Genomic DNA, 27,140 nt, shown 5'->3' on the forward strand with positions numbered 1-27,140 from the left:
ATTCCTTTCTTGGAACACGCACCCGCGAGTCACGCGTCGCCCTCCCGCCGAAGGGTAGGTTGCGACAAAGAGAAATTGCTTGCTTACAAAGGAGTGGGGATGTCTCCTCCACCTCTAGGAATCTCACAATCACTCAAAAACTCACTAATCTCCCTAAAAGATGAAAACTTGGCCCCTTGCTCTGCTCTATGCTCTCTGAAATTCACACTCTTCAGGCCTCTGATGGCTATTCAGCACACTTTGGCTCCCCCTTAATTTTGTGCAAATCAGGCTTAAAAAGGGCTTCCTGATCTCGACGCCACGCTTAGCGCCATTCTCGTGCTTAGTGCGAGTAAGTGAATTTGATCTTTGCGCCAATCTCGCGCTAAGCCTGGAAAGTGATAGAAGACTTACTTAGCGAGCTGATAACGCGCTAAGAGCGTGGTTGTGGAGCAGATGCCTTTCTAGATTCCCATTTACTTGCTAAGCACGCTGGTGCTGGGCTTAGTCGTTGATGCACGCTAAGCGCATTGAGCTCGCTTAGCGCGATGACTCCTTTGGCACTTTTTCAAAATAGCTCCTTTTTGCCTGAAATTAAAGAAAATTTAACATTAATTCCATGTAAAGAGGCTTCTACTGAGCAGAGATTCAAACAAAGAAATTTTATTTACAATCCTACTGAAAGGAACCTTAAATTTGGAGATTTATATACATTTTGGAAAACTTTTCTATACAAAATTTAGTCGTAAACGACAACTAACAGTGCCTCAATTGGAGGACTGGATGATGCATCATCACAAGATGTTGTGGAAAAGGTTAAACGCAAATTACCAGATGTCCTTGAAAAAGATCAAGGAATTAATTAGCATGCATGTTGTTTACTAAGGAGATTACAGATTTGTACATTATTTGTATACCAGATCTCTAGTGTTTTTTTTTGTTCAAAGACTGTTGTAGTGGACCTTGTAGTTTGTTGGTTTCCAAATTCCTGCAGATTGAAAACAACATTTTTAATATTTCAATTGTCAATGAATGAAGGCTACAATACGAAACAGCAAAAAAGGAACAATAAATTAAAATGAAGAAAAGATTCTCATTAATTTCTAAGTTACTTTTGCAGTTGCTTGCTTACAGTAAGTGGAGGTCCTCTAACTCTCCCAAGCTATTAGGCACTACTCCTATTAAATTATTGTTCTGCAAGTCTCTTCACATATAAAGGGAAAGAAGTAAATGAAGGGGAAGAAAAGTGAAAATTAATGTAAGATTAATATCATCTTTGTAAGACAATGCTATAAATTCAAAAGACAAAAGATAGATAAAGGTTCAAGTATTATTTTATATAAGTTAAAACCTCCAAGTTCATACATATAGAGCCCTGAACTCCCTGAATTTCAAAAGCATGTCATAATTGTAACTAACTCATAATATTTGAAGGTTAATCAAGTTCTCCAGATCTGCACCCATGGATGTTAGTTGACTGAAACTCAGGTTCCTAATAAGTTAAGCAGCTATTAGTCTACTTTGCATAAAAACCAACATTCAAGTTCATGCTCTTTGGAGGCATTACAGTTTCTCAAGATGTTGCAAGCCATCCAAATTTTTATTTCACCAGTAAGCGACGTGTTGTGCAAATCCCTGATAAATTATAAGGTTAAAGATAGGAATAAGAAATTGAATACCAGAAACACATATAGTGCATCCTTGGAAACACTTAAATTTGGAGAAATGACGTTTTAATTTTTGAAAGCTCTCTCTGCGAACTGACAAGAAAAAGACTTTCTCCAAAATAAATGCACAAGGATCATGTCAAAATATTTGAAAGAAAATTACAATATTTTGAGGTCTAACAAGTCACCAAATGTTGGAATAATTGATCTCAAATTTATGTCTGAAAGATCCCTGAAAAATGGCATTGCTATTAGATCTCCAATGAAATAAAAACTAGTAGTATATAGAGGTAAAGCAAAAAATTAGTGTATTAAATGCACACACAATGATGTAACAAGGCTTCCTTCACAGTCAATTTTCTCCCATGGGGAAGGAAGGCATGGATCATCCTGCCATCCAAGATCCAATCCAGTGGATTACTGAATAATCTGCAGTGTTGAAACTGGAATTCAAGTTAAGCAAAAGAATATGTAATGAAACAAATGGCAGTTATTGGAAAAGAGAGCAAATTGTAAGCTAAGACAAGGTGGAGAGCAACCTGTGGTTGAGGAGGCATCAGATGGAATATCAACCACCTTTTAAATCTCAATTGTATTGATCTGAGGGTAAAAGTTGATACTCTTTAATGTTATATTCAAGCTCCCAATTCCCTTTCACGTTAGGTATAAAGCACTAGTTTCTGAGCTATTTATTGTGTAGTTTGATTTGACTAGTTCTCCATTTATAAGGACGTCAAAAGAGGGGAAGACAAGAAGCATTCCAGCAAAGAAGAGAATGAAGTAGTAGTCTCCTAATGCATCAAGAGGCAGGCTATATGATGTAGCTCCATGTGGAGCTTGTAGGCCTTGGATCTTCTAAATTAATGGAGTCATTTACTTCTTGAAGATCAATGGTAGTGGAATGGAGAAGAAGAAAGATGATTGGAGACGCCACTTCAAGGAGAAGATGAGTCAAGAACAAACTCACCACCATAGGAAGCTATGGATAAGAGAATGAAGGTAGAAGAAGATGAGCAGAGGGAGAAGGAGAGAAGGAGCACAAAATTTTATGCCTTAAATGAGGTCCGAACTTTGAAGTGTAATCCTCAAATGATCAAAGTTGAAAAAATGAACACACAAGACCTCTATTTATAGCCTAATTGTCACACAAAATTGGAGGGAAATTTGAATTTCTATTCAAATTTCACTTGAATTTGAATTTGAATTTGTGCAGCCAAATTTGAAGCCAAAATTTCACTAATTATGATTAGTGAATTTTTGCTATAGTTCAGTGTACTAATCCAAGATCAAGTCCAAGATTCTCCACTTAGTGTGCTTAGGTGTCATGAGACATGTAAAGCATGAAGGACATGCACAAAGTTGACTATATGATGTGGCAATGAGGTGTAGCAAGCAAATTCTCACCTCCCCCTTAGGATGGTCCAAAATTTAATTGGATTGGGCTTCTACCAATTCAATTAAATTTCTCTCCCAACACACACATCAAATAGTACACTTAATGCATGTGAAATTACGAAACTACCCCTAATACAAAAACTAGTCTAGGTGCCCTAAAATACAAGGGCTGAAAAATCCTACATTACTAGGGTACCCTCCCTACACTATGGAGCCCTAAATACAAGGCCCAAAAATAATGAAACCCTAATCTAATATGTACAAAGATAAGTGGGATAATACTGTCATACCCTAATTTCATCAGAGGACCATTGTTTGTCGGCATGCGACCTTTGTTTGACCACCTCAAAATGTTTAACACCCATCGTTGTGGAATCCGTAAAGATCCGAGATGTTTCGGGAAGAAACCCGTCAAAAACACGAAAACGGGAGTGTATTTAGCAAAATGGGGTGTGTGTAAATAAACTGTTACACTCTAATTTCATCTGAGGACCATTGTTGATCGCTTTGGAAGGCTTAACACTCATCGCGGTGGAATCCGTAAAGTTTCAAGAGATTTTGGAAAGAAAACAGCCAAAAACACAAAAATGGGGGTGAACTTATCAAGATAGGGGTGTAAATAGCAATTCAAATCTAGGCCCTTCTGGAACATTTTGGAAGTTGGGTTGCTTAAGGAGGAAGCAACTGGGTGCAAGCTCCTCCAAGTTTTGTTGAAAAATAGTTTCTGGGGCTTCCGGGACTTTCGTAATGCTTCCATAAAGAGGAGGGGGAAAAAATCGAGTCGAAGTGCTTCTGTAACGCTTCTGAGACATTTCCGTGAGCAAATCTGTGAAGATTTTCCTCCGTTCTTCATCCGTTCTTCGTTCATTCTTCGTTCTTCAACCGGTAAGTGTTCCAATCCGAGACTTTCAATTCATTTCTTGTTTTGTTTGCTTTCATCTTCATCTCGTTCACTTTCGATTTTCATTTCTTCCATTTTTAACGTGCTTTAACCGTTTATTTAAGCCGTTATCTCGCCTAATAAATGATAAAATGAATTTCAATCGATCATTTGTGTTGTAATGTCGTTTAATCACTGTTAAAGCAAAATCTAATTGATGGTTCACGTTGTAACCTCGGTTAAACCAAAAAAAGCAAAATAATAATAAAATAATCAAAATATCTTGAAAAATAATGATAAAATAATCAAAATATCTTTGAATAAAACAATAAAAAAATAAATCGGACATTTTTCTTTAGAAGTTTCCTTGAATGAATTGACTAATAACCAAAGTGAAACTAAGGCTAAAATCAACTCACAAATCAAGCTTTGTGCGCAAAAATCACTAAAAACCGTTTTAAAGGTCCAACGCCTTAAATGGTCCTCTTTGCTTTTATCGGTTAACATGGACCATTCAAAAGCATAAAATCAACATGTAACTTTACCAATTTTGCAAGAACTACGTAGGTCTGATTTCCTTATCGCAATTGAGGATACGTAGGAGCAAAAGCCCAGCTTTTGTCGACCACCCCAAGGGATCGTTAATGGTCCAACGCCTTAATGTTTCTCTCCTTTCAAAAACCAAGAGATCGTTAATGGTCCAATGCCTTAACATTTCTCTCCTTTCAAAAACAAGAGATTGTTAATGGTCCAACGCCTTAACATTTCTCTCCTTTCAAAAACAAGAGATCGTTAATGGTCCAACATCTTAACATTTCTCTCCTTTCAAAATCAAAAGATCGTTTAATAGTCCAACGCCTTAAATGACCTTTGTTCGGTTAAAATTGATCTTGCGGAAAAAGATCAAAAACAACTTAACCAACGTTCAGTTCTCAAAGAACTGCGTAGGTCTGATTTCCTCATCGCAATTGAGGATACGTAGGAGCGAGGGAAACACCCTTGTTGACCATAAAAAGGTAAAAAAAATACAAAAAACATAAAAAGCATAAAAACACAAAAAGACATAAAAAAGGGAAAATAAAATATTTTGAAGTCATATTTGCACACTTGATTAAAGGTTGTCGTCCCTTGTGACAGACGCGTGGGGTGCTAATACCTTCCTCGTGCGTAAAAACAACTCCCGAACCTTTCACACTTAAAGTTCGTAGACCACACCTTTTTCGGTTTTTCTGACGTTTTCCTCAAATAAATGTTGGTGGCAACTCCGCGCACCTTCCTCCCTTGGAAGACACACCCGTGAGCCCCGCTTCGCCCTCCCGCCGAAGGGTAGGTTGCGACAGTTGGTGACTCCACTAGGGACTGTTTTTAGAGAGTTAGGCCTTATAATCTCGTGCAATATCATGACTTCCTCTTTTGTCGGTTTCCTTGTATTTCTCTTATGTTCTTGTATATAACTCTTTGATGTTTTTAGTGTGTTTTTTGAAATATATGTATGAGATAGATATTTATTCATTTGATGCGCACAAATACCAACACTATTTGTACACACGGTGAGTTGAAAAGGGGCCCAATACCCGGGTCCATGGGAACATAAGGAGTGGATGTGAATTTGTGGTCATGCTGGGTCTCCGACTTGCTTGATAATAGTGAACCCTCATCTAGAGTTTTTCTCTTTGATAGCATGTTGTTGTTGGTAGTCCCTACTGCCGCAATATGTTTTTTCGAAGGGGATGATACCTCTAGAAACCATCAAGAGAGATATGACCACCTTGGAAATTATCACTAAAAGCCTTTTAGTTCCTCCCATTTAGGTCCCTAAAATAGGGGCACGAAGTGAATACGCTGCGTGCCTTTTAATCACTGCCATGCATATAACCTAAATGTCATGTACGCCTTTGCTGTATGATTATTTGAGGATATTGTCATGTTGTGTACACATGGGGCACTGCGCCCCCGAATGCGCAAGTAAGAAGAGATAATTTTTCGGGCTCTCGTGTTTGTTAATGCATTCATATCATGCATCGCATAAGTATCTCTTCATGGCGTCATAATAAACATATCGTTCCTGCATTTGTCCGTTATCATATTCCAGCATCAAATTTTGCATGAGTCATTACATCATCATGCATATGCGTTCAACATACTTTTTGTTCTACAAACTGCATACCTTTTGTTTTCATGTTTGCTCATGCATGATCCTTGCGTTTTCCTCTGCAAAACAAAAAAAGAAAGTGTGAAAATTCACACTACATTCTTAGTTGCATGTGTTAGGTACCATGAGCTAACCATGTTGGGATCATAAACCCATTTCTAAAAAAAAAACAACAAAACAAAATGATTGAGCATGGTACCTAATGTGTGGTTAACTAGGAAATGATGTTTCTTCGGGCATCTCAATCTCATAATTACATTTTCCATGCATAGCATACGTATTCCCGAGTCTTTCATCTCTATGAAATGTTATCGAGTATTGGCGATCAAAATTGCCATTCCTTGGGTTATGGGGTTGAACCAAGATCATGCTTTTATGAAAAGGTTCATCAAGTCAAGTTGAAACATAGAAGTAACCATCTTGCAAAAATTGGGGCAAAAGATGGATTGGGTTACATCGCTGCTTCGTCTATTGCCAAACAAATTTAGAATTGTTGATGTCCTTGTTACTTCCAGTTTCACCTTTACAAAGATGTCATGGACCATGTTGAAAATCTAAATTGATTCAACCCCATGTCTTGCGTAAAAATTTGCAATACTTCAACTATGCATCATTCGCATACATCCATGCTTTTTATTGGTTACATTGCTCATTGCATTCTTTCCTTGAAAAAAAATGAACTCAATCATTGTTATCAAAAATAAAAGAACACGTTTTACGGTGCCCTTACCGAACTCGTGCAAGAGCTAGAATAATGGGTGAAGCAGAGGAGGTGCAAGAGCAAATGAAGGCCGACATGGAGGTCATGAAAGCGCAAATGGCCACAATGATGGAGGCCATGATGAGCATGAAGAAGATAATGGAAGCCAATGCGGTTGCAGTTGCCACTACCAGTGCTGTTGCTAAGGTGAACCCGATGCCCCCATCTGATCTCAACCAAATGAATCATCCAGCCTCAGATATGGTAGGCAAAGATCTAGGAAGTACGAATGGCCCCATGATGTGCAAATTCAAAACGAGCTTGCCTTCCCACCATATGGCTTGCCTCCCAACTATACACCACCCAATGTGGCATACACTCCCAAAGAGGATGTCAATAACTCCACTCCCATACTCATTGAGAGCCGACAACCTCATCATGTACATGTCTCTCAACTCATGGGGGAGACACATGAAATTCCCCACCACAATCTAGCTGACTCCGAGCCTTGCCTCGGATATGCCACTGAAGGGCAAGCAGTTGGTGGTATACCCCTGCAAAACACTTTGGAGGGGCCTCAATTTCGCCCCCAACCACAACCCTTCTATGGAAAAATGGTGGGTTACACACCTTCAAGCTTTGCGGATTTGGTCTTCACCGGCCAAAGGATCAAAATGGGTCTGGAAAAAGACAAATTTGATTGTCATACCCTAATTTCGTCCGGGACCATTGTTTGATGGCATGCAACCTTTGCTTGACCACTTCGAGGTACTTGGCACCCATTGTTGCACAATACTTAAAGTTCCATAACGTGCCCGAAGTCAAAAGAGAGCATTGTTGCACGATCCGTGAAATTCCGTAACATGCCGGAAATCAAAAGGAAGCATTGTTACGCAATCCGTGAGGTTCCATAACATTCCGAAAGCCAAAAAAGGGATGATTACGTTATCTGTGAGGTTCCGTAACATTACAGAAGGAAAACAAGTATCGTTACGGAATTCATAAATTTCCGTAACGTTACGGAAAAAGAATCAGCAAAAAAAGCAGGGGGTGTATTTAGTAAATAGGGGGTGAAAATAGCAACAAGGCCCATTTGGGCCTTCCAGGATGTTCCTCCAAAAGGCGGTTGCTTCTGGAGGAAGCAACCTAGCTCGCCTGGGCGAGCTGGGTGGCAAGCTCCTTCCTCGCCTGGGCGAGCTGGGTGGCAAGCTCCTTCCTCATTTTCCAATAAATAGGGGGAGGAGAGAAGAAGAAAAACGTTCAACCCTCTTGGTATCTTGGGATCACTTGAAATTAGTGAAAAAAAAATCATTTCCGTGAAGAAAATCCAAGCCGAGGCGCTTCCGTAACTCGTCCGAGACGTTTCCGTAAGCAAATCCGTGAAGATTTTCCGCCGTCTTTTCGTTCGTTCTTCGTTGTTCTTCGATCTTCAACCGGTAAGTTCCCGAAATTGAACTTTTTAATTCATTCTATGTACCCTTGGTGGTCCCCACTTGTTTCGCGCAGTTTTATTTTCTTTTCATTTACTTTCCATACCCCCTTTTGACGTGCTTTAGTCATTTATTTAAGTCATTTTCTCGCCTAATCAAAAAATAAAGTAAATTTCCACCGATCATTTGAATTGTAACATCCGTTAATTTCTATTAAAATGAAATCCGACCGTTCGGTCATGCCGTAACCACATTGGAAACCAAAAAAGAGGTAAAATAATAAAAAAATATTTTTTAGTAAAATAAAACAAATAAAATCAATCGGGCGTTTCTCTTTGGGATTTTTCTTTCTTAATTGAATTGACCAATAACTAAAGTGAAACTAAGGCTAAAATCAATTCACAAAATCAAGCTTTGTCCGCAAAAATCACTGAAAACTGCTTTAGGGTCCAACGCCTTAAACGGTCCTCTTTGCTTTTATCGGTTAACATGGACCGTTCAAAAGCATAAAATCAACATGTAACTTTACCGCAGTTGCGAGAACTACGTAGGTTTGATTTCCTCTTCGATGGAGGATACGTAGGAGCAAAAGCCCTGCTTTTGTCGACATCGTGAGATGGTTAGAGGTCCAACGCCTCATCTTTTCTCACCAAGTAAACCGAATCATTTTAAGGTCCAACGCCTTAAATGACCACCTTCCAAGTAAAAAGAATCACTTGATTCGCCCCTTTTGAAAGAACTACGTAGGTCTGATTTCCTTATCACAATTGAGGAATACGTAGGAGCAAGGGAAACACCCTTGTCGACCACAAAAAGATAAAAAAAATACAAAAAGGCATAAAAAGACATAAAAACATAAAAAGGAAAATAAAACAAATTGAAGTCATCTTTGCACACTTGATTAAAGGCTGTCGTCCCTTGTGACGGGCGCATGGGTTACTAATACCATCCCCGTGCATAAATACAACTCTTGAACCTTTCACACTTAAATTTCGTAGACCACGTATTTCCGGTTTGTCCAACGTTTTCCTCGAATAAACGTTGGTGGTGACTCCGTGCATTTTCCTTTCTTGGAAGACGCACCCGTGAGCCTCGCCTCGCTCGCCCGCAAAAGGGTAGGATGAGAATGAGAGAGAAACCCTTGCTATGACTGTCATTCCTACACGGTCAAATTTCCCATCAGCCCAACAATGTCATTACTTAGCCAATAACAGTCCCTCTCACCCAATCATCCACAAAGGTCATCCCCAACCATCCACAAAGCCTGCCTGCCGCACATCCGGTGCCAAAACACCAACCAAAAAGGAATTTTGTAGCAAAAAGCCCGTAGGATTCACCCCAAATTCCGGTGTCATATGCTAACTTGCTCCCATATCTACTTGATAATGCCATGGTAGCCATAACCCCTGCCAGGGTTCCTCAACCTCCATTTTTCTGAGGATACGACTCAAACGCAACATGTGCATTGATCGAGGCCGTACCCGAATCAAATAAACATGAAAATGCAGTAACTAGGAACTGATCCTAGATCGTTTCCCAACGAGTAGTGACAAACCAAATGTTCATAATATACTTGCAGTAACAGTAATGATTGGGGGGGGGGGTTTGGTTGTTTGGTAATTAAAGAGCAGAACAAGTAAACTGGAATACGAAAATACTAATATTAAAAATGGGTTGTTTCCTCTGATTCAGAAGCCATTCTCTTATCCTGGGTTATGGAAAATTCGTCCCTAACAGTCAACCACTTAATCCAACCCTGTTTCAATTTACTAAGCGAAAATCAACTTAGGGTTTTCAATACGTGATTAGGCACCACATACACCAATTAGCCCTTCGTCCATTAAGCATGAACGCAAGTTAGGCTCAGAGGCAATTAATCGAACACGAAGCGTGCACTGATTAATATTCACGAAATTGGGATAACTGGTGAAGGGAAAACTGCCAGGAACCCACATTACAAGCGAAACCTCAAAGAGAGTTGGGCTTCGTCATCAAAAGGAAACAACACCAGAAAATCTAGCCTTCCATGGATTCAAACAGAAAACGCAAATGAAACATGAAACAGAAACATAAATGAACAGAAACGTAAATGAACAGAAACGTAAATGAAAGTAGAAGAAGAAGCACGAATGAACTCGTAATTAGAAGCAGAAAACGGAAATTTGCATTAAGAACGAAAATTGTAACAAGGGATCAGAAAAACGTGAAAACCTAAAACCAAAGCTCTGAATAATGAAAAATAGCAGAATAGAATGCCTTGCACGAATCCCAAGGCAGCTATTTAAAAAGAGTCACTCAAAGTCATTGGGCCCTATTACAATACTCTGGCCCAAAACGAAATAAACACTGAACAACATAAAATAAAATTGCGAAATTTCCTAATTAGAAATTAACTAAGGTAAGCGCTGCTTTATTTGCCCTCTTCAAGTCCACAACTAAAATCCGGATTAAGCCTAATGTTTCATTAATTCCTGAAATTAGATTAAAAACATCAAATTAGCTAAATGAGCCCAAATATAAAATTGCCTAATTAATTGACAATTAAGACCAGTCAATAATTAAAATGGTGCAAAAAGGGTTTAGAAAATAGAAGAAAATGATGGCACATCAAAACCCCCCATACTTAGCCTTTTGCACTCCTGGGCAAAATGAAACAAAGAACAAAATCCAAGGATATCAAAGAGAGACAAACAAACACATTCATATATTTCTCAATGAACATCAAGGAATGAAAGGAATGGGTAACATCTAACATAAGGAAATCCAAAAAGTCAAGACATTCATGAAAATCATCCAAGCAACCCAATCATGGCAAAATAGTTAATCAGCTCAAGAATGAAAAGTGATAAAGCCTCACAAGATATACACTCTATCTCTCAAGTGTCTAGGCTACTATTTACCCTCAAAGCACCCATGAAAGCAAACACCACATAGACTTGGCAAGAATCTAAAATTGACAATCAACCCACAAACACAAGCACATGAGGATCAAAAGGTCTTTTAAGGTTGTAATGCGGCCAAGGACAAGGTATGGATAAATATGGAATAAGTGGCTAAATCCCAAAGGAATAGAGGAGCAAAGGGGAATAAATGCATATTAAGAAAAAAAATAAGAAAATAAAAAGAAGTAAAGATAAAAATTAAACATGAAGAGTAGAACCAAGAGTTTCATCATTCTTGTGCCATTTAAGATCTTATTCACTCAACTTTATTGCTTTTCTTTTTCTTTTTTCGATTTTTTTTTAATATATATATATATATATATATATATATATATATATATATATATATATATATATATATATATATATATATATATTTACTCTATAGCCTTTGAGAAACAACATTTCATTCAGCATGTCCAACATTTAACCAATATACAATGTACAACAAGTATGGCCCAAAATACATCATGAAGCATAGCCAACAAAACAAGTTTTCCAATGAAACAAAAACCCCCCATACTTATTCCCAAAATAATTCCAAAGCTCCAAAATTCCTTAAGGATATGGTGATATCATGTTTTTTCACTTAAGGCTTGTAGTGAGCTTCAAAACAAGGAAAGGGAAACAAGGCTCAAAAGGGCTATCAAAGGAATTAATTCAAGGTAAGTCCATTTGGCTAGAAGCTTATAAGAACAAAATTGCCTCAATCATTTCCAAATATGCATGTGAATTAGGACGCATCAACAAGAATCAAGCCAAGGCTATTGTGCAAGCAATCAATGGGGCAAAACACACCAAATGATTATGATGATGGATGGCTCAAATTCTCACAAAGGTAAAATCATCACTTTCAAATTGAGCTTTCAAAACTATCATGACATGTAGAGAAGAATCAAGGATTTCAAGTCACAAAATGTCAAGAACTTTTATTTTCAAAACAATTACCCATTTCTTGAACATATCCTATAATTCAAAGAAAAACATGCAAATTCGTACGTGCACACAAAATTGACCCAAAATATTAAACTAAAAATCCGACGAAACTAACAACATTAACAAATTAACACAACTAACAAATTAACAAAACCAACAAAACTAGCAAAACCAAAGAACACTCCCCCCCCCCCCATACTTAAACAACACATTGTCCTCAATGTAGCACAATTAAAAGATTAAAAACAATTAAATCATCAAAGAGAATCAGACAAGTGTAATAAAAGCAAAGAAGGAGATAGGAAAAGAAAAACTCCCTAAGTCATGGTGGAGGAAGAGTAGGGTGGAGTAAGGAAGTCTCTTCCACCACTACGTCCACTAAAGAAGGGTTCATGAGGAATGGCTTAAGTCGATGTCCGTTGACCTTGAAGCTCTTGTTTGTGGAGTCGCTTTTGATCTCAACTGTACCATAAGGAAAAACATTAGTAACAACAAAAGGACCAATCCACTTAGACCTCAACTTACCACTCATGAGTCCAATCCTAGAATTATACAACAACACTTTTTGCCCAACCACGAAGTCTTTTTTAACTATCATACTATCATGGAACTTCTTGGTCTTTTCTTTGTAGAACTTGGCATTCTTGTAGGCTTCCAGGCGGATTTCATCTAACTCACTCAGTTGCAACTTCCTTTCCTCGCCAGCTTGATCCATAGAGAAGTTGCAAGTCTTCACTGCCCAGTATGCTTTGTGCTCAATTTCTACTGGAAGATGACATGCCTTTCCAAAGACAACCCGATAAGGAGACATTCCTATAGGTGCTTTGTAGGCAGTCTGATGTGCCCAGAGAGCATCATCAAGCCTGGTACTCCAATCTTTCCTGCTTGGCTGCACAATCTTCTCTAGAATTCTCTTGATTTCCCTGTTAGAAATTTTTGCCTGTCCATTAGTCTGGGGGTGGTATAGTGTGGATACCCTGTGTACCACCCCGTACTTTTTAAGCAGGGCATGCATTGTCCTGTTGCAAAAATGGGTTCCTTGATCACTAACAATTGCTTTAGGTACTCCAAACCTGCAAAATAGATTAGACCTGACAAAGTCTGCGACAACTTTAGCATCATTAGTTCTAGTGGGCTTGGCTTCCACCCATTTTGAAACATAGTCAACTGCAAGGAGAATGTAAACATAACCAAAAGAGACAGGAAAAGGACCCATGAAATCTATACCCCAGACATCAAACACCTCACAGAATAGCATAGGTTGCTGAGGCATTTGTTGTCGCCATGTAAGTGTATTTCCTGCTCTCTGACACTGCTCACAAGTGCTGCAGATCTTCCACGCATCTTTAAAGATGGTGGGCCAATAAAAACCACAATCAAGCACTTTGCGAGCTGTCATTTGAACACCCAGATGACCTCCCGGTGCGGAAGAATGACAGAACTATAGGACTGAGTCAGTCTCATGATCTGGAATGCACCGTCTAATGACCTGATCACTGCACAATTTCCACAAGTAGGGGTCATCCCAAATAAAATGCTTAGCATCACTTTTAATTTTATCTTTTTGGGCCTTAGATGCTAAGGGAGGAAAAACAGAGGCAACTAAATAATTGACAATGTTAGCAAACCAGGGAGTAGAAAGAGAGTCAGAAATACTATACAATATATACAAATGATCATCCGGGAAATCATCCCGAATAGGTGAATCTGCATCAGAGACACGTTCGATCCGACTCAAATGATCAGCAACTAGATTTTGTGCTCCGCTCCTATCACGGATCTCCAAGTCAAACTCTTGGAGCCAGAGCATCCATCGGATCAACCTAGGCTTAGAATCAGCCTTCTTCAACAAGTACTTTAGAGCTGCATGGTCAGTATAAACAATAATGCGAGTACCAAGCAAATAAGATCGAAATTTTTCAAGAGCAAAAACTATGGCTAGAAGCTCTTTCTCAGTAGTAGTATAATTTGCTTGGGCAGCATCTAAAGTCCTAGAAGCATAATATATCACCCTGGGCAATTTATCAATTTTCTGAGCAAGGACAACCCCCAATGCATAATTTGATGCATCACACATAAGCTCAAAAGGGGATGTCCAGTCAGGTGCCTGGATGATGGGGGTGGTAGTCAGCGCTCTTTTTAGGCAATCAAAAGCCTCTTTGCATCTGTCATTAAAGTCAAACTCCACCTCCTTTTGCAACAAGTTGGACAATGGAAGGGCTACTTTGCTAAAATCCCTTATAAAGCGCCTGTAGAGTCCTGCATGACCAAGATCGCACCTCTCGCACACAAGAGGGGTAAGGCAATTGTGAAATAACAAAAATTTTTGCAGGATCTACTTCAATACCCTTATTGGAAATAATGTGGCCTAAAACTATACCTTACTCAACCATAAAATGACATTTTTCAAAATTTAGAACAAGGTTAGTTTCAATGCATCTATTCAAAACTTTTTCCAAACTATTCAAACAACCATCAAAAGAGGATCCATATACAGTGAAATCATCCATGAACACCTCTATGCAATTTTCTAAAAAATCACTGAAAATACTAATCATGCACCGCTGGAAGGTACCAGGGGCATTGCACAGGCCGAAAGGCATCCTCCTATAGGCAAAAGTGCCGAAGGGGCAGGTGAATGTGGTCTTTTCCTGATCCTCAGGAGCAATAGTAATTTGCATATAACCAGAAAAACCATCAAGGAAACAGTAGTGGGATTTACCTGCCAGGCGTTCAAGCATCTGGTCAATGAATGGCAGGGGAAAATGGTCCTTTTTGGTAACCTGGTTCAGCCTCCTATAGTCAATGCAGACTCTCCAATTGTTCTGCACCCGAGTAGGAATCAGCTCCTCCTTCTCATTTCTGATCACTGTGAGGCCAGTCTTCTTCGGGACTACCTGGACGGGACTCACCCATTGGCTATCGGAGATAGGATAAATGATTCCAGCTTGCAAAAGCTTGGTTATCTCCTTCTTCACTACATCAAGAATCACCAGGTTGAGTCTTCTCTGTGGTTGTCTTACTGGTTTAGCTCCATCCTCTAAATTTATTCGATGCATACATGTGGATGGGCTAATACCAGGAATGTCCACCAGGGTCCAGCCTATAGCCTTCTTATGCTTCTTGAGAACTGACAACAACTTCTCCTCTTGCTCATCAGCAAGGGAGGCAGATATAATCACTGGAAAACTCTTGCTATCATCCAAGTAAGCGTATTTTAAATTTGATGGCAGAGGCTTCAATTCTGGTGTGGTCGGCTAGACAGTGGTGGAAGGGGATGGTTTCTCAGCCTTTACCTCATAAAGAAAGTCAGAGGTATGTGTACTTCCTGAAACATGGTTAGTCCTATCTGACTCTATAAAATCAATCTCAAGAGGTAAAACACCACCACCAGGCACGCAATCAATATCACTCTCAGATTCACTCTCAGCATCAAATTCAGACATATGATCAAGTACAATTTCAGAGTCAATGCATGAAGAGTGAGAGGCATGCAGATTAGAATAAAGATCAGTCATGTATTCATCAACAACATGGTTAATTATTTCAGCACGAAATACAGAAAGATCTTCAGATGGGTATTTCATAGCATCCAGAATATAAAAATGAACAGTTATGTCACCAAATTCCATAGACAGTGTGCCTGCATAAACATCTATCTTAGTTCTAGCAGTTTTCATAAAGGGTCTGCCTAGAATGATGGGAACTGATCCTTGAGAAAATCCATCTTCCATATTCAAAATATAAAAATCAACAGGGAAAATCAGTTCACCAACTCTAACTAAGACATCTTCTATGAAACCAACAGGGTAGGCAACACTTCTATTAGCTAAATGAATTACCACATCAGTTGACTGCAAGGGGCCTAGAGATAGAGAATTAAAAATAGACAGAGGCATAACACTAAAAGAAGCTCCTAAATCTAGCATGGCATTGTCAAACTTACTATTCCCTATGATACAAGGTATGCTGAATGTACCTGGATCTTTGCATTTTTCAGGAATTTGAGGAACAGATTTACCAATCAATGCGGAGACATTTCTGCCCATGCTAATTCGTTCACTTCCTTTAAGCTCCCGCTTATTAGTGCACAGCTCCTTCAAGAATTTGGCATATCTTGGAATTTGCTTTATTGCATCCAACAGAGGTATGTTTACCTCTACCTTTCTAAACGTTTCCAAGATCTCTTTCTCTGCCTCTTCCATTTTTTTGTTGGAAACTGCTCTTGGAGGGAATGGAAGAGGGGGAATGTGCTGCTTCTGCAAATCAGAATTACCTGTGGAAGAAGATTCACCTGCACAGAAATTGTTAGGTAAATTTTTGTCATCACCTTTTTCTGGAATAGAGTGAAGTTTGGCAGGTTCATTTGCAGATGAGGAAGGTGCTACGGGTTGAGGTCCTTGACATTGCTTTCCCGACCTCAATGAAATGGCACTGACATTTTTGGGATTTTGGACAGCTTGAGAAGGCAGCTTGTCAGAATTCTGGGACTGTTGTTGATTCAATTGGGTAGCCAATTGTCCCATCTGATTGGTTAAGCTCTAAATGGAGGCTCTGGTCTCTAGCTGAAATTGCATGTTCTGCATAGTCATTTGCCTCACAAGTTCTTCGAGGGAAGGTTGTGGAGGGGCCTCAATTGTTGGTTGTTTCTGGGGTTGTTGCTGTTGTTGGATTGGTGGAGGAATGTATGGTCTACTTGGGCCAGCAGCATTTTGGAAGGAAGGAGCAGGCTGCTGTTGTTGTTGTTGAGGGCTGGACCATCTGAGGTTAGGGTGATTCCTCCATCCAGGGTTGTATTTGTTGCTGGAGAGGTCATAATTGCTCTGCTGTGGTTGATTTTGCTGCTAAGGTTGAGGAGGTCTATTTTAAATATTTGCAGCATAAGCTTCAGGCTGCTCAATTGCTCCAGGTTGCTGCATGGAAGGGCAAAGGTCTGTATGGTGGTTAGCAGAGGAGCACAAACCACAAACCCTTGTGACAGGTACAGATTTCTGATTCAAGGCCAGCTGGGTTACCAAGTTAACCAATGCATCCAGTTTGCCTTCAAGCTTCTTAGTTTCAGATGATGCAGATGGGTTTGTAGCTACCTCATGCACTCCTCTAATGACTATGGCATCATTTCTGGCGGTAAACTGCTGGGAGTTGGAGGCCATCTTCTCAATTAAATTTCTGGCTTCAACAGGAGTCATGTCTCCAAGGGCTCCACCACTGGCAGCATCTATCATACTTCTCTCCATATTACTGAGTCCTTCATAAAAATATTGGAGAAGAAGCTGTTCTGAAATCTGATGGTGGGGGCAACTGGCACATAGTTTCTTAAATCTCTCCCAGTACTCATACAGGCTCTCTCCACTGAGTTGTCTAATACCTGAGATATCCTTCCTGATGGCTGTGGTCCTGGAAGCAGGGAAAAATTTCTCTAAGAATACTCTCTTAAGGTCATCCCAGCTCGTGATGGACCTTGGAGCAAGGTAATACAGCCAGTCCTTTGCCACTCCCTTTAATGAATGAGGAAAAGCCTTCAGAAATATGTGATCCTCTTGGACATCTGGGGGTTTCATGGTGGAGCAGACAATGTGAAATTCTTTCAAATGTTTGTGCGGGTCTTCACCTGCAAGGCCATGAAACTTTGGAAGCAAATGAATCAGTCCAGTTTTAAGAACATATGGGACATCCTCATCAGGGTATTGGATGCACAAGCTTTCGTAGGTGAAATCAGGTGCAGCCATTTCCCTTAGAGTCCTCTCACGGGGTGGAGGTTGTGCCATGTTCTCAGAATGTGCAAAATCAGAATGCTCAGAATCAGAATGCTCAAAATTATAATGCTCAAGATCAGGATGTTCAAAATCACCAATAACAGAATGCACATATTCACCAGTAATGGAATGCTCAGAATGATCAAAAGGTATAAAATGATGCCTAACTAATCTATGAAATGTCCTATCTATCTCAGGATCAAAGGGTTGTAAGTCAGATGGATTGCCTCTAGTCATACACTACATTCAGCATGCACACAACTAGTTGCCTTATCATGTAAATAAAGGTGTAGGTTTGAACTACAGCTACCCTCAAATGATATCCAAATGACTTTAAATTTTGTGAGCAACCTTATAAAATGATGAGAAGATAGCACAAAAAATTTCAGACAAAAATTCAAAGTCTAACTATGAAAGCTAAAAATGGTAAGTTAAGAAAAATAAGTGAATAAAACTTGAAAAATAAAAAAGTTATGGCCGTTTGAAGTTTTGACAAACACAAAATTTGCTAGTTTTTTGGAACTTTCAAATCTGACCAAACTAAAGGCTCTAGCTATTTTTCCCACAAAATATGGATTAAAAGAAGTTACCACAAAAAAATTCAGCCAAAAATAACAACCCTAGCTACTAAAACAAAAAATCTCAAATAATTCAGCATGGGTGGTCGCTAAAATCCGTCTCTAATTGATTTCTACTATTACTTTGTTTTTGCCGCAAGCACACTCTTCACAGCAAAACACCCAAGACCGAAACAGGGGAAATGCTTAATGGAAAAACTGAAACAGAACACACATTAAACAAAATACCAGGACACTAAACAACACTAACACACATACTAACACAATACTAACAATTTAAACATAAAACACGAAAGGATTAAACACACAACACTAGCTAGCTATTATGAACCTTTGGACACTGCTCCCCGGCAACGGCGCCAAATTTGATCGAGGCCGTACCCGAATCAAATAAACATGAAAATGCAGTAACTAGGAAGTGATCCTAGGTCGTTTCCCAACGAGCAGTGACAAACCAAATGTTCATAATATACTTGCAGTAACAGTAACGATTGGGGGGGGGGGTTTGGTTGTTTGGTAATTAAAGAGCAGAACAAGTAAACTGGAATACGAAAATACTAATATTAAAAACGGGTTGTTTCCTCTGATTCAGAAGCCATTCTCTTATCCTGGGTTATTGAAAATTCGTCCCTAACAGTCAACCACTTAATCCAACCCTGTTTCAATTTACTAAGCGAAAATCAACTTAGGGTTTTCAATACGTGATTAGGCACCACATACACTAGTTAGCCCTTCGTCCATTAAGCATGAACGCAAGTTAGGCTCAGAGGCAATTAATCGAACACGAAGCGTGCACTTATTAATATTCACGAAATTGGGATAACTGGTGAAGGGAAAACTGCCAGGAACCCACATTACAAGCGAAACCTCAAAGAGAGTTGGCTTCGTCATCAAAAGGAAACAACACCAGAAAACCTAGCCTTCCATGGATTCAAACAGAAAACGCAAATGAAACATGAAACAGAAACATAAATGAACAGAAACGTAAATGAATAGAAATGTAAATGAAAGTAGAAGAAGAAGCATGAATGAACTCGTAATTAGAAGCAGAAAACGGAAATTTGCATTAAGAACGAAAATTGTAACAAGGGATCAGAAAAACGTGAAAACCTAAAACCAAAGCTCTGAATAATGAAAAATAGCAGAATAGAATGCCTTGCACGAATCCCAAGGCAGCTATTTAAAAAGAGTCACTCAAAGTCACTGGGCCCTATTACAATACTCTGGCCCAAAACGAAATAAACACTTAACAACATAAAATAAAATTGCGAAATTTCCTAATTAGAAATTAACTAAGGTAAGCGCTGCTTTATTTGCCCTCTTCAAGTCCACAACTAAAATCCGGATTAAGCCCAATGTTTCATTAATTCCTGAAATTAGATTAAAAACATCAAATTAGCTAAATGAGCCCAAATAATAAAACTGCCTAATTAATTGACAATTAAGACCAATCAATAATTAAAATGGTACAAAAAGGGTTTAGAAAATAGAAGAAAATGATGCTACATCTGCATATCATGGAGGTATTTCGGGACATTCCATTAAGCACTGTATGACCTCGAAGCGTAAGGTGCAAAGTCTAATTGATGAGGGCTGGCTGAAATTTGAGGAGAATCGCTTGTGAATCCTAACATTGACAAGTGACACCAGACATGGGGAAATTTTGAAAGCTGTTGTTAGATGTCTCTAATGACTCATTAGGATTTTCAAGTTTATGCCATTATTGTAAACCACAGTTACAATGCTAAATAAAATGGATAAATTTGACATCTTTGTCCCTCATCCTCTCGTAATTACATCTTTGCTTCCAGTAGAATGTGGGTGCAAGCCATTGGTTTGTTTTCTCAAGCGACCTACGCTCCTGAGTTTGGACTTCCAAGACCGTTCAATCAGAAATTATTCGTGCTACACATTTGGTAAGGGTGCTGTGAGTAAAGCGGAAAAAAAAGGTTAAAAAAGAAAAAGGAAAAAAAGCATTTGATTGACTGTGTTTTCAAGTAAAATATAGACGTTCATGTGACCTCATTTTATCATTCTGGAAAGTTTGTCTTTTTTAGAGAGAAGTGAGTTATCAAGAATAGGAGTCATTTGACTTAACCCGTCAACTGAAAAAATCCTTCAACTATTTCTCGTCCTTGAAAAATTCTTTTTGCGAGAATCAATCGCTTCTTTCATTCTTCCTTGCTACAAGGTTGTGAAAACAAAACAACGATGGATACCTCAGAGCCCTACACTGGGGCAATGAAAGGCACCATGCATAAACCTCCAACGAACCTAGGGGCAGATTAGAAGTTCTCACCCAATAGGTTCCCAGCTACAAGCTCATGATGAAAGATAACAATTGGTACCTGAAAGCCTTACACTAGGGCAATGAGGGGCACCGTGCATGAGCCTCAAGCGAACCTAGGGGCAGATCAAAAGTTCTCACCCGTCGATGTTTTTAAACAAAAAAAGGGGGGACAAACCCTAGGATTTCAATGGATTGATTAAACGTAAAACAGCTCCATTGCGTCACTCCAAAATGGTCAAGTGTTTAAATCAAATAGAGCATACACTCTGAGGGAGTTCCTGGAGAGATTTGCAAAAGATAGGATAAGGTTGCATGAATTATCACCTCTTTCAAAAGGACAGTCAATCTGTGTTTTCCAAAAAAATTAAATCAAATCAAAATCACAAAATAGGGAAAGAATGTCATGAACACTGTACAACATTACGTTACATTGCATTGTTGCATACGAAGTCCGCATTTGCCGCATTTCAAGACAAAGGTTGCACGCATCTGGATCCCTAAAAATCATGTTAACTACATAGATTTCCTTACATTTACTGTCCAATCTTTTAGAATTTCAAAGGACCGGCCCTCTCAATGAGTCAATCTCTTGTTATCTCATAAGGGTGGACCCTTGGGTACTAGTACCCTTAGAGGACTACACGTCCTCACATTCAGAGGGCTGCACGCCCTCGCCTTCAGAGGACTACATGTCCTCACCTTCAGAGGGCTACACGCCCTTGCCTTCAGAGGGCTACATGCCCTCGCCTTCAGAGGACTACACGTCCTCACCTTCAGAGGGCTACACGTCCTCGCCTTCAGAGGGCTACATGCCCTCACCTTCAGAGGACTACACGTCCTCGTCTTCAGAGGAATACATGTCCTCACCGTCAAAGGACTACACGTCCACACCCTCTGAGGACTGCACGCCCTTGCCTTCAGATGGTTGCACGTCGTCGCCTTCAAAGGACTATACATCCTCGCATTCAGAGGGCTACACGCCCTTGCCTTCAGAGGGCTGCACGCCCTCGCCTTCAGAGGACTATATGTCCTCGTCTTCAGAGGGCTACACGCCCACGCCTTTAGAGGGCTACACACCCTCGCCTTCAGAGGACTACATATCCTCCCCTTCAGAGGACTACACGTCCTCGCCATCAGAGGGCTACACACCCTCACCTTCAAAGGGCTACACGCCCTCACCTTCGTAGGGCGACTACACGTCCTCGCCTTCAGAGGGCTGCACGCCCTCACCAACATAGGGCTACACGCCCTCACCTTCAGAGGACCACACGTCCTCGCATTCAAAGGACTACACATCCTCACCTTCAGAGGACTACACGACCTCACATTCAGAGGACTACATGTCCTCACATTCAAAGGACTACATGTCCTCACCTTTAGAGGACTACACGTCCTCACCTTCAGAGGGCTACATGCCCTCGCCTTCAGAGGACTACATGTCATCACCTTTAGAGGGCTACATGCCCTTGCCTTCAGAGGACTACACGTCATCGCCTTCAGAGGGCTGCACACCTTCGCCTTCAGAGGACTACACGTCCTCGCCTTCAGAGGGCTGTACACCCTCGCCTTCAGAGGACTACATGCCCTCGCCTTCAGAGTGCTGCATGCCTTCGCCTTAATAGGACTACATGCCCTCGCCTTCAGAGGACTCCACGTCCCCGCCTTCAAAGGACTACACGCCTTTGCCTTCAGAGGGCTACACGCCCTCGCCTTCAGAAGACTACAAGTCCTTCCCTTCAGACGACTACACATCCTCGCCTTCAGAGGGTAGCACGCCCTCGCCTTCAGAGGACTACACGTCCTCACCTTCAGAGGACTACACGCCCTCGCCTTCAGAGGACTACATGTCCTCGCCTTCAGAGGACTACACGCCCTCGCCTTTAGAGGGCTACACGCCTTCGCCTTCAGAGGACTACACGTCCTCGCCTTCAGAGGGCTGCACGCCCTCGCCTTTAGAGGGCTACACGCCCTCGCCTTCAGAGGACTCCACGTCCCCGCCTTTAGAGGACTGCACGCCTTCGCCTTTAGAGGGCTACACACCCTCGCCTTTAGAGGACTACACGTCCTTTCCTTTAGAGGGCTACACACCCTCGTCTTTAAAGGGCTACATGCCCTTGCCTTCAGAGGGCTACACGTCCTCAACTTTAGAGGGTTACACACCCTCGCCTTTAGAAGGCTACACGTTCTCGCCTTTAGGGGGTTACACACCCTCGCCTTCTGAGGCTCCAAATTTGCGCCTTTAGAGAACTCAAAGTCCTCTGCCCTTAGTGCTTAACCAAGTCTTGTGCTCCCGAGTGAGGGGCCAATAGTTTCCCTTTATCAGTTCCTTGGCCACCCCCTGATCCCGGAGGAGGGCCAACTGTGCGAGCACAACCAAAGAGGGAGGCTATCATGCAGCTACTATACATGCCGGGGCAAGATTTCGCCCAGACCGCGACAGGAAGACGAGTGTGGATCATGCGCACCACCACAACTCTGATCTCCCCCTACCGAATTGTTAGTTGATCTGAGTCATCATGACATAGGTAAGTATGAACGTGGCTCAACTTATTTTTGATGTTATCCACTATTTTCAGGGATCGCACCCACAGGACACCCAGTGGACCCGGAGAAGTCCAATAGGGCCCTGGGGTTTTCGGCTCTGGTCATGGGCCTCTGTCAATCCTACAGGGTGCCTGTCCCCCCCAGCAAGGTCATGCCATCGTGACATAGGTAAGTATGCACATGGCTCAATTGTTTTCTGATGTCATCTACTGTTTGCAGGAATTGCGCCCGCAAGACACCCAGTGGACCCGGAGAATTTCAACAGGGTCCTGGGGTTTCCAGTTCTGATTACGGGCCTCTGTTAGTTCTATGGAGTGCCCGTCGCCCCCAGCAAGGTCATCAGGCCCCCTACTAACCGAGCTTTCATCAAGAAGTACTGCGCCCCCAGGCAGGCACAGGGCGAGACACCATAACAGTTTGTGGATGGTCGGCAGCGGGCAACAGACACACCGCCATCGCCACCACCTTCAGAGCCCCTCATCTACAAAGGTTGGAGCGTTTCCTATGACCCGTGGCCAACCAATAGGCGACCAAGTCCAAAGCCAAAGGTAAGCAAAAGTACTAGGTCCGTGATCAACAAGTCATGACGCGTCTGGCTCAACACATTAAAGAAGCACTACTAGGAGGAAACCTAGAATTGGCTACGAAGAAGCTCCCTGCGAAGCAGTCCAGGAAGGGCACCATCGAAGAGGATTCCAATGTGGCCCCACAAGCCAATACAGGCTTTGACAAACACCGATTCCAGAGCGTGGAACATCAATAGCATTTCGAGGCCATCAAAGGATGTTCATTCCTCAGACAGAGACAGGGGCAGCTAAGGGATGATGAATTTCTGCACTTCCTTGGAGGAGGCGGAGCCATACAACTGGGATCGTCTAACTTATTATTTATCCTTCATTAATGCTTTCAGTTCTTCTATTATTTTGTTATTTGCCTTGTGATCTGACATTATCTGCTTCCAATTATTATGTCCATTGTGATTAAACTGAACATGCAGTTATCTGTTGCATTGCAAGTAATTTATCGCTTTGGGCATATAGTCGTACTTACTTTACAACGATTTGTCTAAAACACAAAAAAAATGTGTAGGTCTTGTGCACTTTCGTTCGCACGCCTTTTTCAAAAAGATGTCATCTCGGGCATCAGTCGTGCCCAGGTTACAAGCTGTTTTTAATCTTTTGAAGAAAAATACAAAAACAAACAAGAACAAAAATATATCTTTCGGCTGAAAAGCCTGCACGCTTTTGAAAAGAAATAACTTCCAGCTTTTCTTTGAAAAAGATTCACTGATCATAACATAAGGTTTTTGAAGAAAAATGTGTATGCACCTAAAGGGTGAATGCTGTGAAAATTTTCCCGAACGCCCAAAATGGACTCGGATGAATGCATGAATTGATGAAAGAACATGTTTTGGAAACACTGGATTGACTTAAATAGGAAACATGAATCTTGAGCCCTAGTGTCACATGACCATAAAAACTTGATGCTTGAGTGTCCACATGGGTGCATGCATGACCAGTTTTGCATAAAATTTCCAAATCATCATTGTTGTATGTGTGTCATGGAAATAAATGTGGGACATCCCCTTTATCCCTGAACTGTTGGCCAAACCAACACCCTGACATACATCATGTTCGGCCGTTCTGCAAGCCTTTTGACCCAAGACCTCAAACCACCATAAACCTTGACCCAGGATAAGAATTTCCACCCCTGTCCTCGGAAGAAGGAACAATGGGGTCTCCCAAGAAAAAAAAAAGTCATTCACTATTGAGTTGCTAACACGCTTCCAGAACAAAGAAAGTTCCCAATCAAAGATCGGAAGAAACCAAAAGAAAAAGAAATTCCCGATCAAAGATCGGAAGAAAACAAAAGAAAAAGAAAAGTTTCCGATCGAAGATTGGAAGAAAACAAAAGAAATATACAAAAAGGTCTTTGGACCAGATAATATTTGAATTGTCACAAGCAAATAAGAAAATAAAGGAAACCACGACTTGAAGTGGTCCTATCCCTTTGATTGCCAACCAAAATTCTGTGCGTCGGTGACTTTTTCGCCCCGCACTAAACAAAAACAGAAAAGGAAAAGGCCAAAACACTCAAAGCCAAATTTCCCACCAAAAAAAAAACACCATTCCCGAAAAAGTCCTATTGACCCAGAGTTTCCTCTAAATGGTCATTTAGAAACGAAACGCTAACATCCAAAATCTCATTTATGGTTATAAGAAAATTTCATCAGTATACTCTCCTTCCCCGGTCGACACATTGTTTTTCACCAAAAATTATATGTTGCTCTGATCAGTTGGAGGTTTTGTTTCTTTACTAAATCATATTCGCATTTTAGTGAAAGAACACCGAGACTATTTTAGTCTCACACATCACAAAATCAAGAACTACGTAGGTTTGAGTTCCTCATCAGAAATTGAGGATATGTAGGAGCAAAGACCTCGCTTTTGTTGACCGCCCCACCTTTTGCTATCATGACCTGTGAGTCCGTTGGCACGCGGAGACGCCCTATATGGTAACCCGCACACACTCATTCGCTATCCATTAGACTCAAAGCCCGATAGCATGCAGTGACTAACTTCGTTTGACCACCTCAAAATGTTTAACACCCATCGTTGTGGAATCCGTAAAGTTCCAAGATGTTTCAGGAAGAAACGGGTCAAAAACACGAAAATAGGAGTGTATTTAGCAAAGTGGGTGTGCGTAAATAAACTGTTACACTCTAATTTCATCCGAGGACCATTATTGATCGCTTCGGAAGGCTTAACACTCATCGTAGTGGAATCCGTAAAGTTTCATGAGATTTCGGAAAGAAAACAACCAAAAAAACAAAAATAGGGGGTAAACTTATCAAGATAGGGGTGTAAATAGCAATTCAAATCTAGGCCCTTTCTGAACATTTTGGAAGTTGGGTTGCTTAAGGAGGAAGCAACTGGGCGGCAAGCTCCTCCACGTTTTGTTGAAAAATGGTTTTCGGGGCTTACAGGACTTTCGTAATGCTTCCGTAAAATTTCCAAAAACCTTGAGTAAGCATATTTCACTTAATATTAGTGAAAGGGAAGAGAAAAAAGAGGAAAATAAAATATGAAACACTTCCGTAAGGCTTCCGTAACTTTTCTTTAAAGTACGAAAAGGGGGTGAACTTAGTAATTGGGGTGCGCTCAGAAATCTTCCTCAAGAAGCCTCTAGGCGGCAAGCACCTCCCTTTTTCCCTATAAATAAGGGAGGGGGCTGTTTCAAAAATGTTCATGACCCCTAGGCTATGCATTTCGGCTATTTTGGGTAAAAAAAACATTTTCCGTGAAAAAAATCGAGTCGAAGTGCTTCCGTAACGCTTCCGAGACGTTTCCGTGAGCAAATCTGTGAAGATTTTCCTCCGTTCTTCGTTCGTTCTTCGTTCTTCAACTGGTAAGTGTTCCAATCCGAGACTTTCAATTCATTTCTTGTTTTGTTTTCTTTCATCTTCATCTCGTTCACTTTCAATTTTCTTTTCTTCCGTTTTTAACGTGCTTTAACCGTTTATTTAAGTCGTTATCTCGCCTAATAAATGATAAAATGAATTTCAGCCGGTCATTTGTGTTGTAGTGTCGTTTAATCACTACTAAAGCAAAATTTAATCGATCATTCACGTTGTAACCTCGGTTAAATAAAAAAAAAGCAAAATAATAATAAAATAATCAAAATATCTTGAAAAAATAATAATAAAATAATCAAAATATCTTTGAATAAAATAATAAAAAAAATCAATTGGACATTTTTCTTTGGAAGTTTCCTTGAATGAATTGACTAATAACCAAAGCGAAACTAAGGCTAAAGTCAACTCACAAATCAAGCTTTGTCCGCAAAAATCACTAAAAACCGTTTTAAAGGTCCAACGCCTTAAACGGTCCT

The 27,140-nt window shown here is 40.5% G+C and overlaps 1 non-coding gene and 1 pseudogene across 1 annotated transcript; one reads left to right on the forward strand and one right to left on the reverse strand.

Annotated features, from left to right (window-relative positions):
- Positions 1–718: 718 nt before the first annotated feature.
- The window catches only part of LOC114405043, a 29,473-nt pseudogene continuing 3,051 nt past the window's right edge, over positions 719–27,140 (reverse strand).
- Positions 17,365–17,471, forward strand: LOC114407885. Its single transcript, XR_003665698.1, has one exon. It is a non-coding gene; the product is annotated as a small nucleolar RNA R71 (small nucleolar RNA).

Source organism: Glycine soja, chromosome 3 (assembly GCF_004193775.1).
Source record: "Glycine soja cultivar W05 chromosome 3, ASM419377v2, whole genome shotgun sequence".
Taxonomy (NCBI): Eukaryota; Viridiplantae; Streptophyta; class Magnoliopsida; order Fabales; family Fabaceae; genus Glycine; species Glycine soja.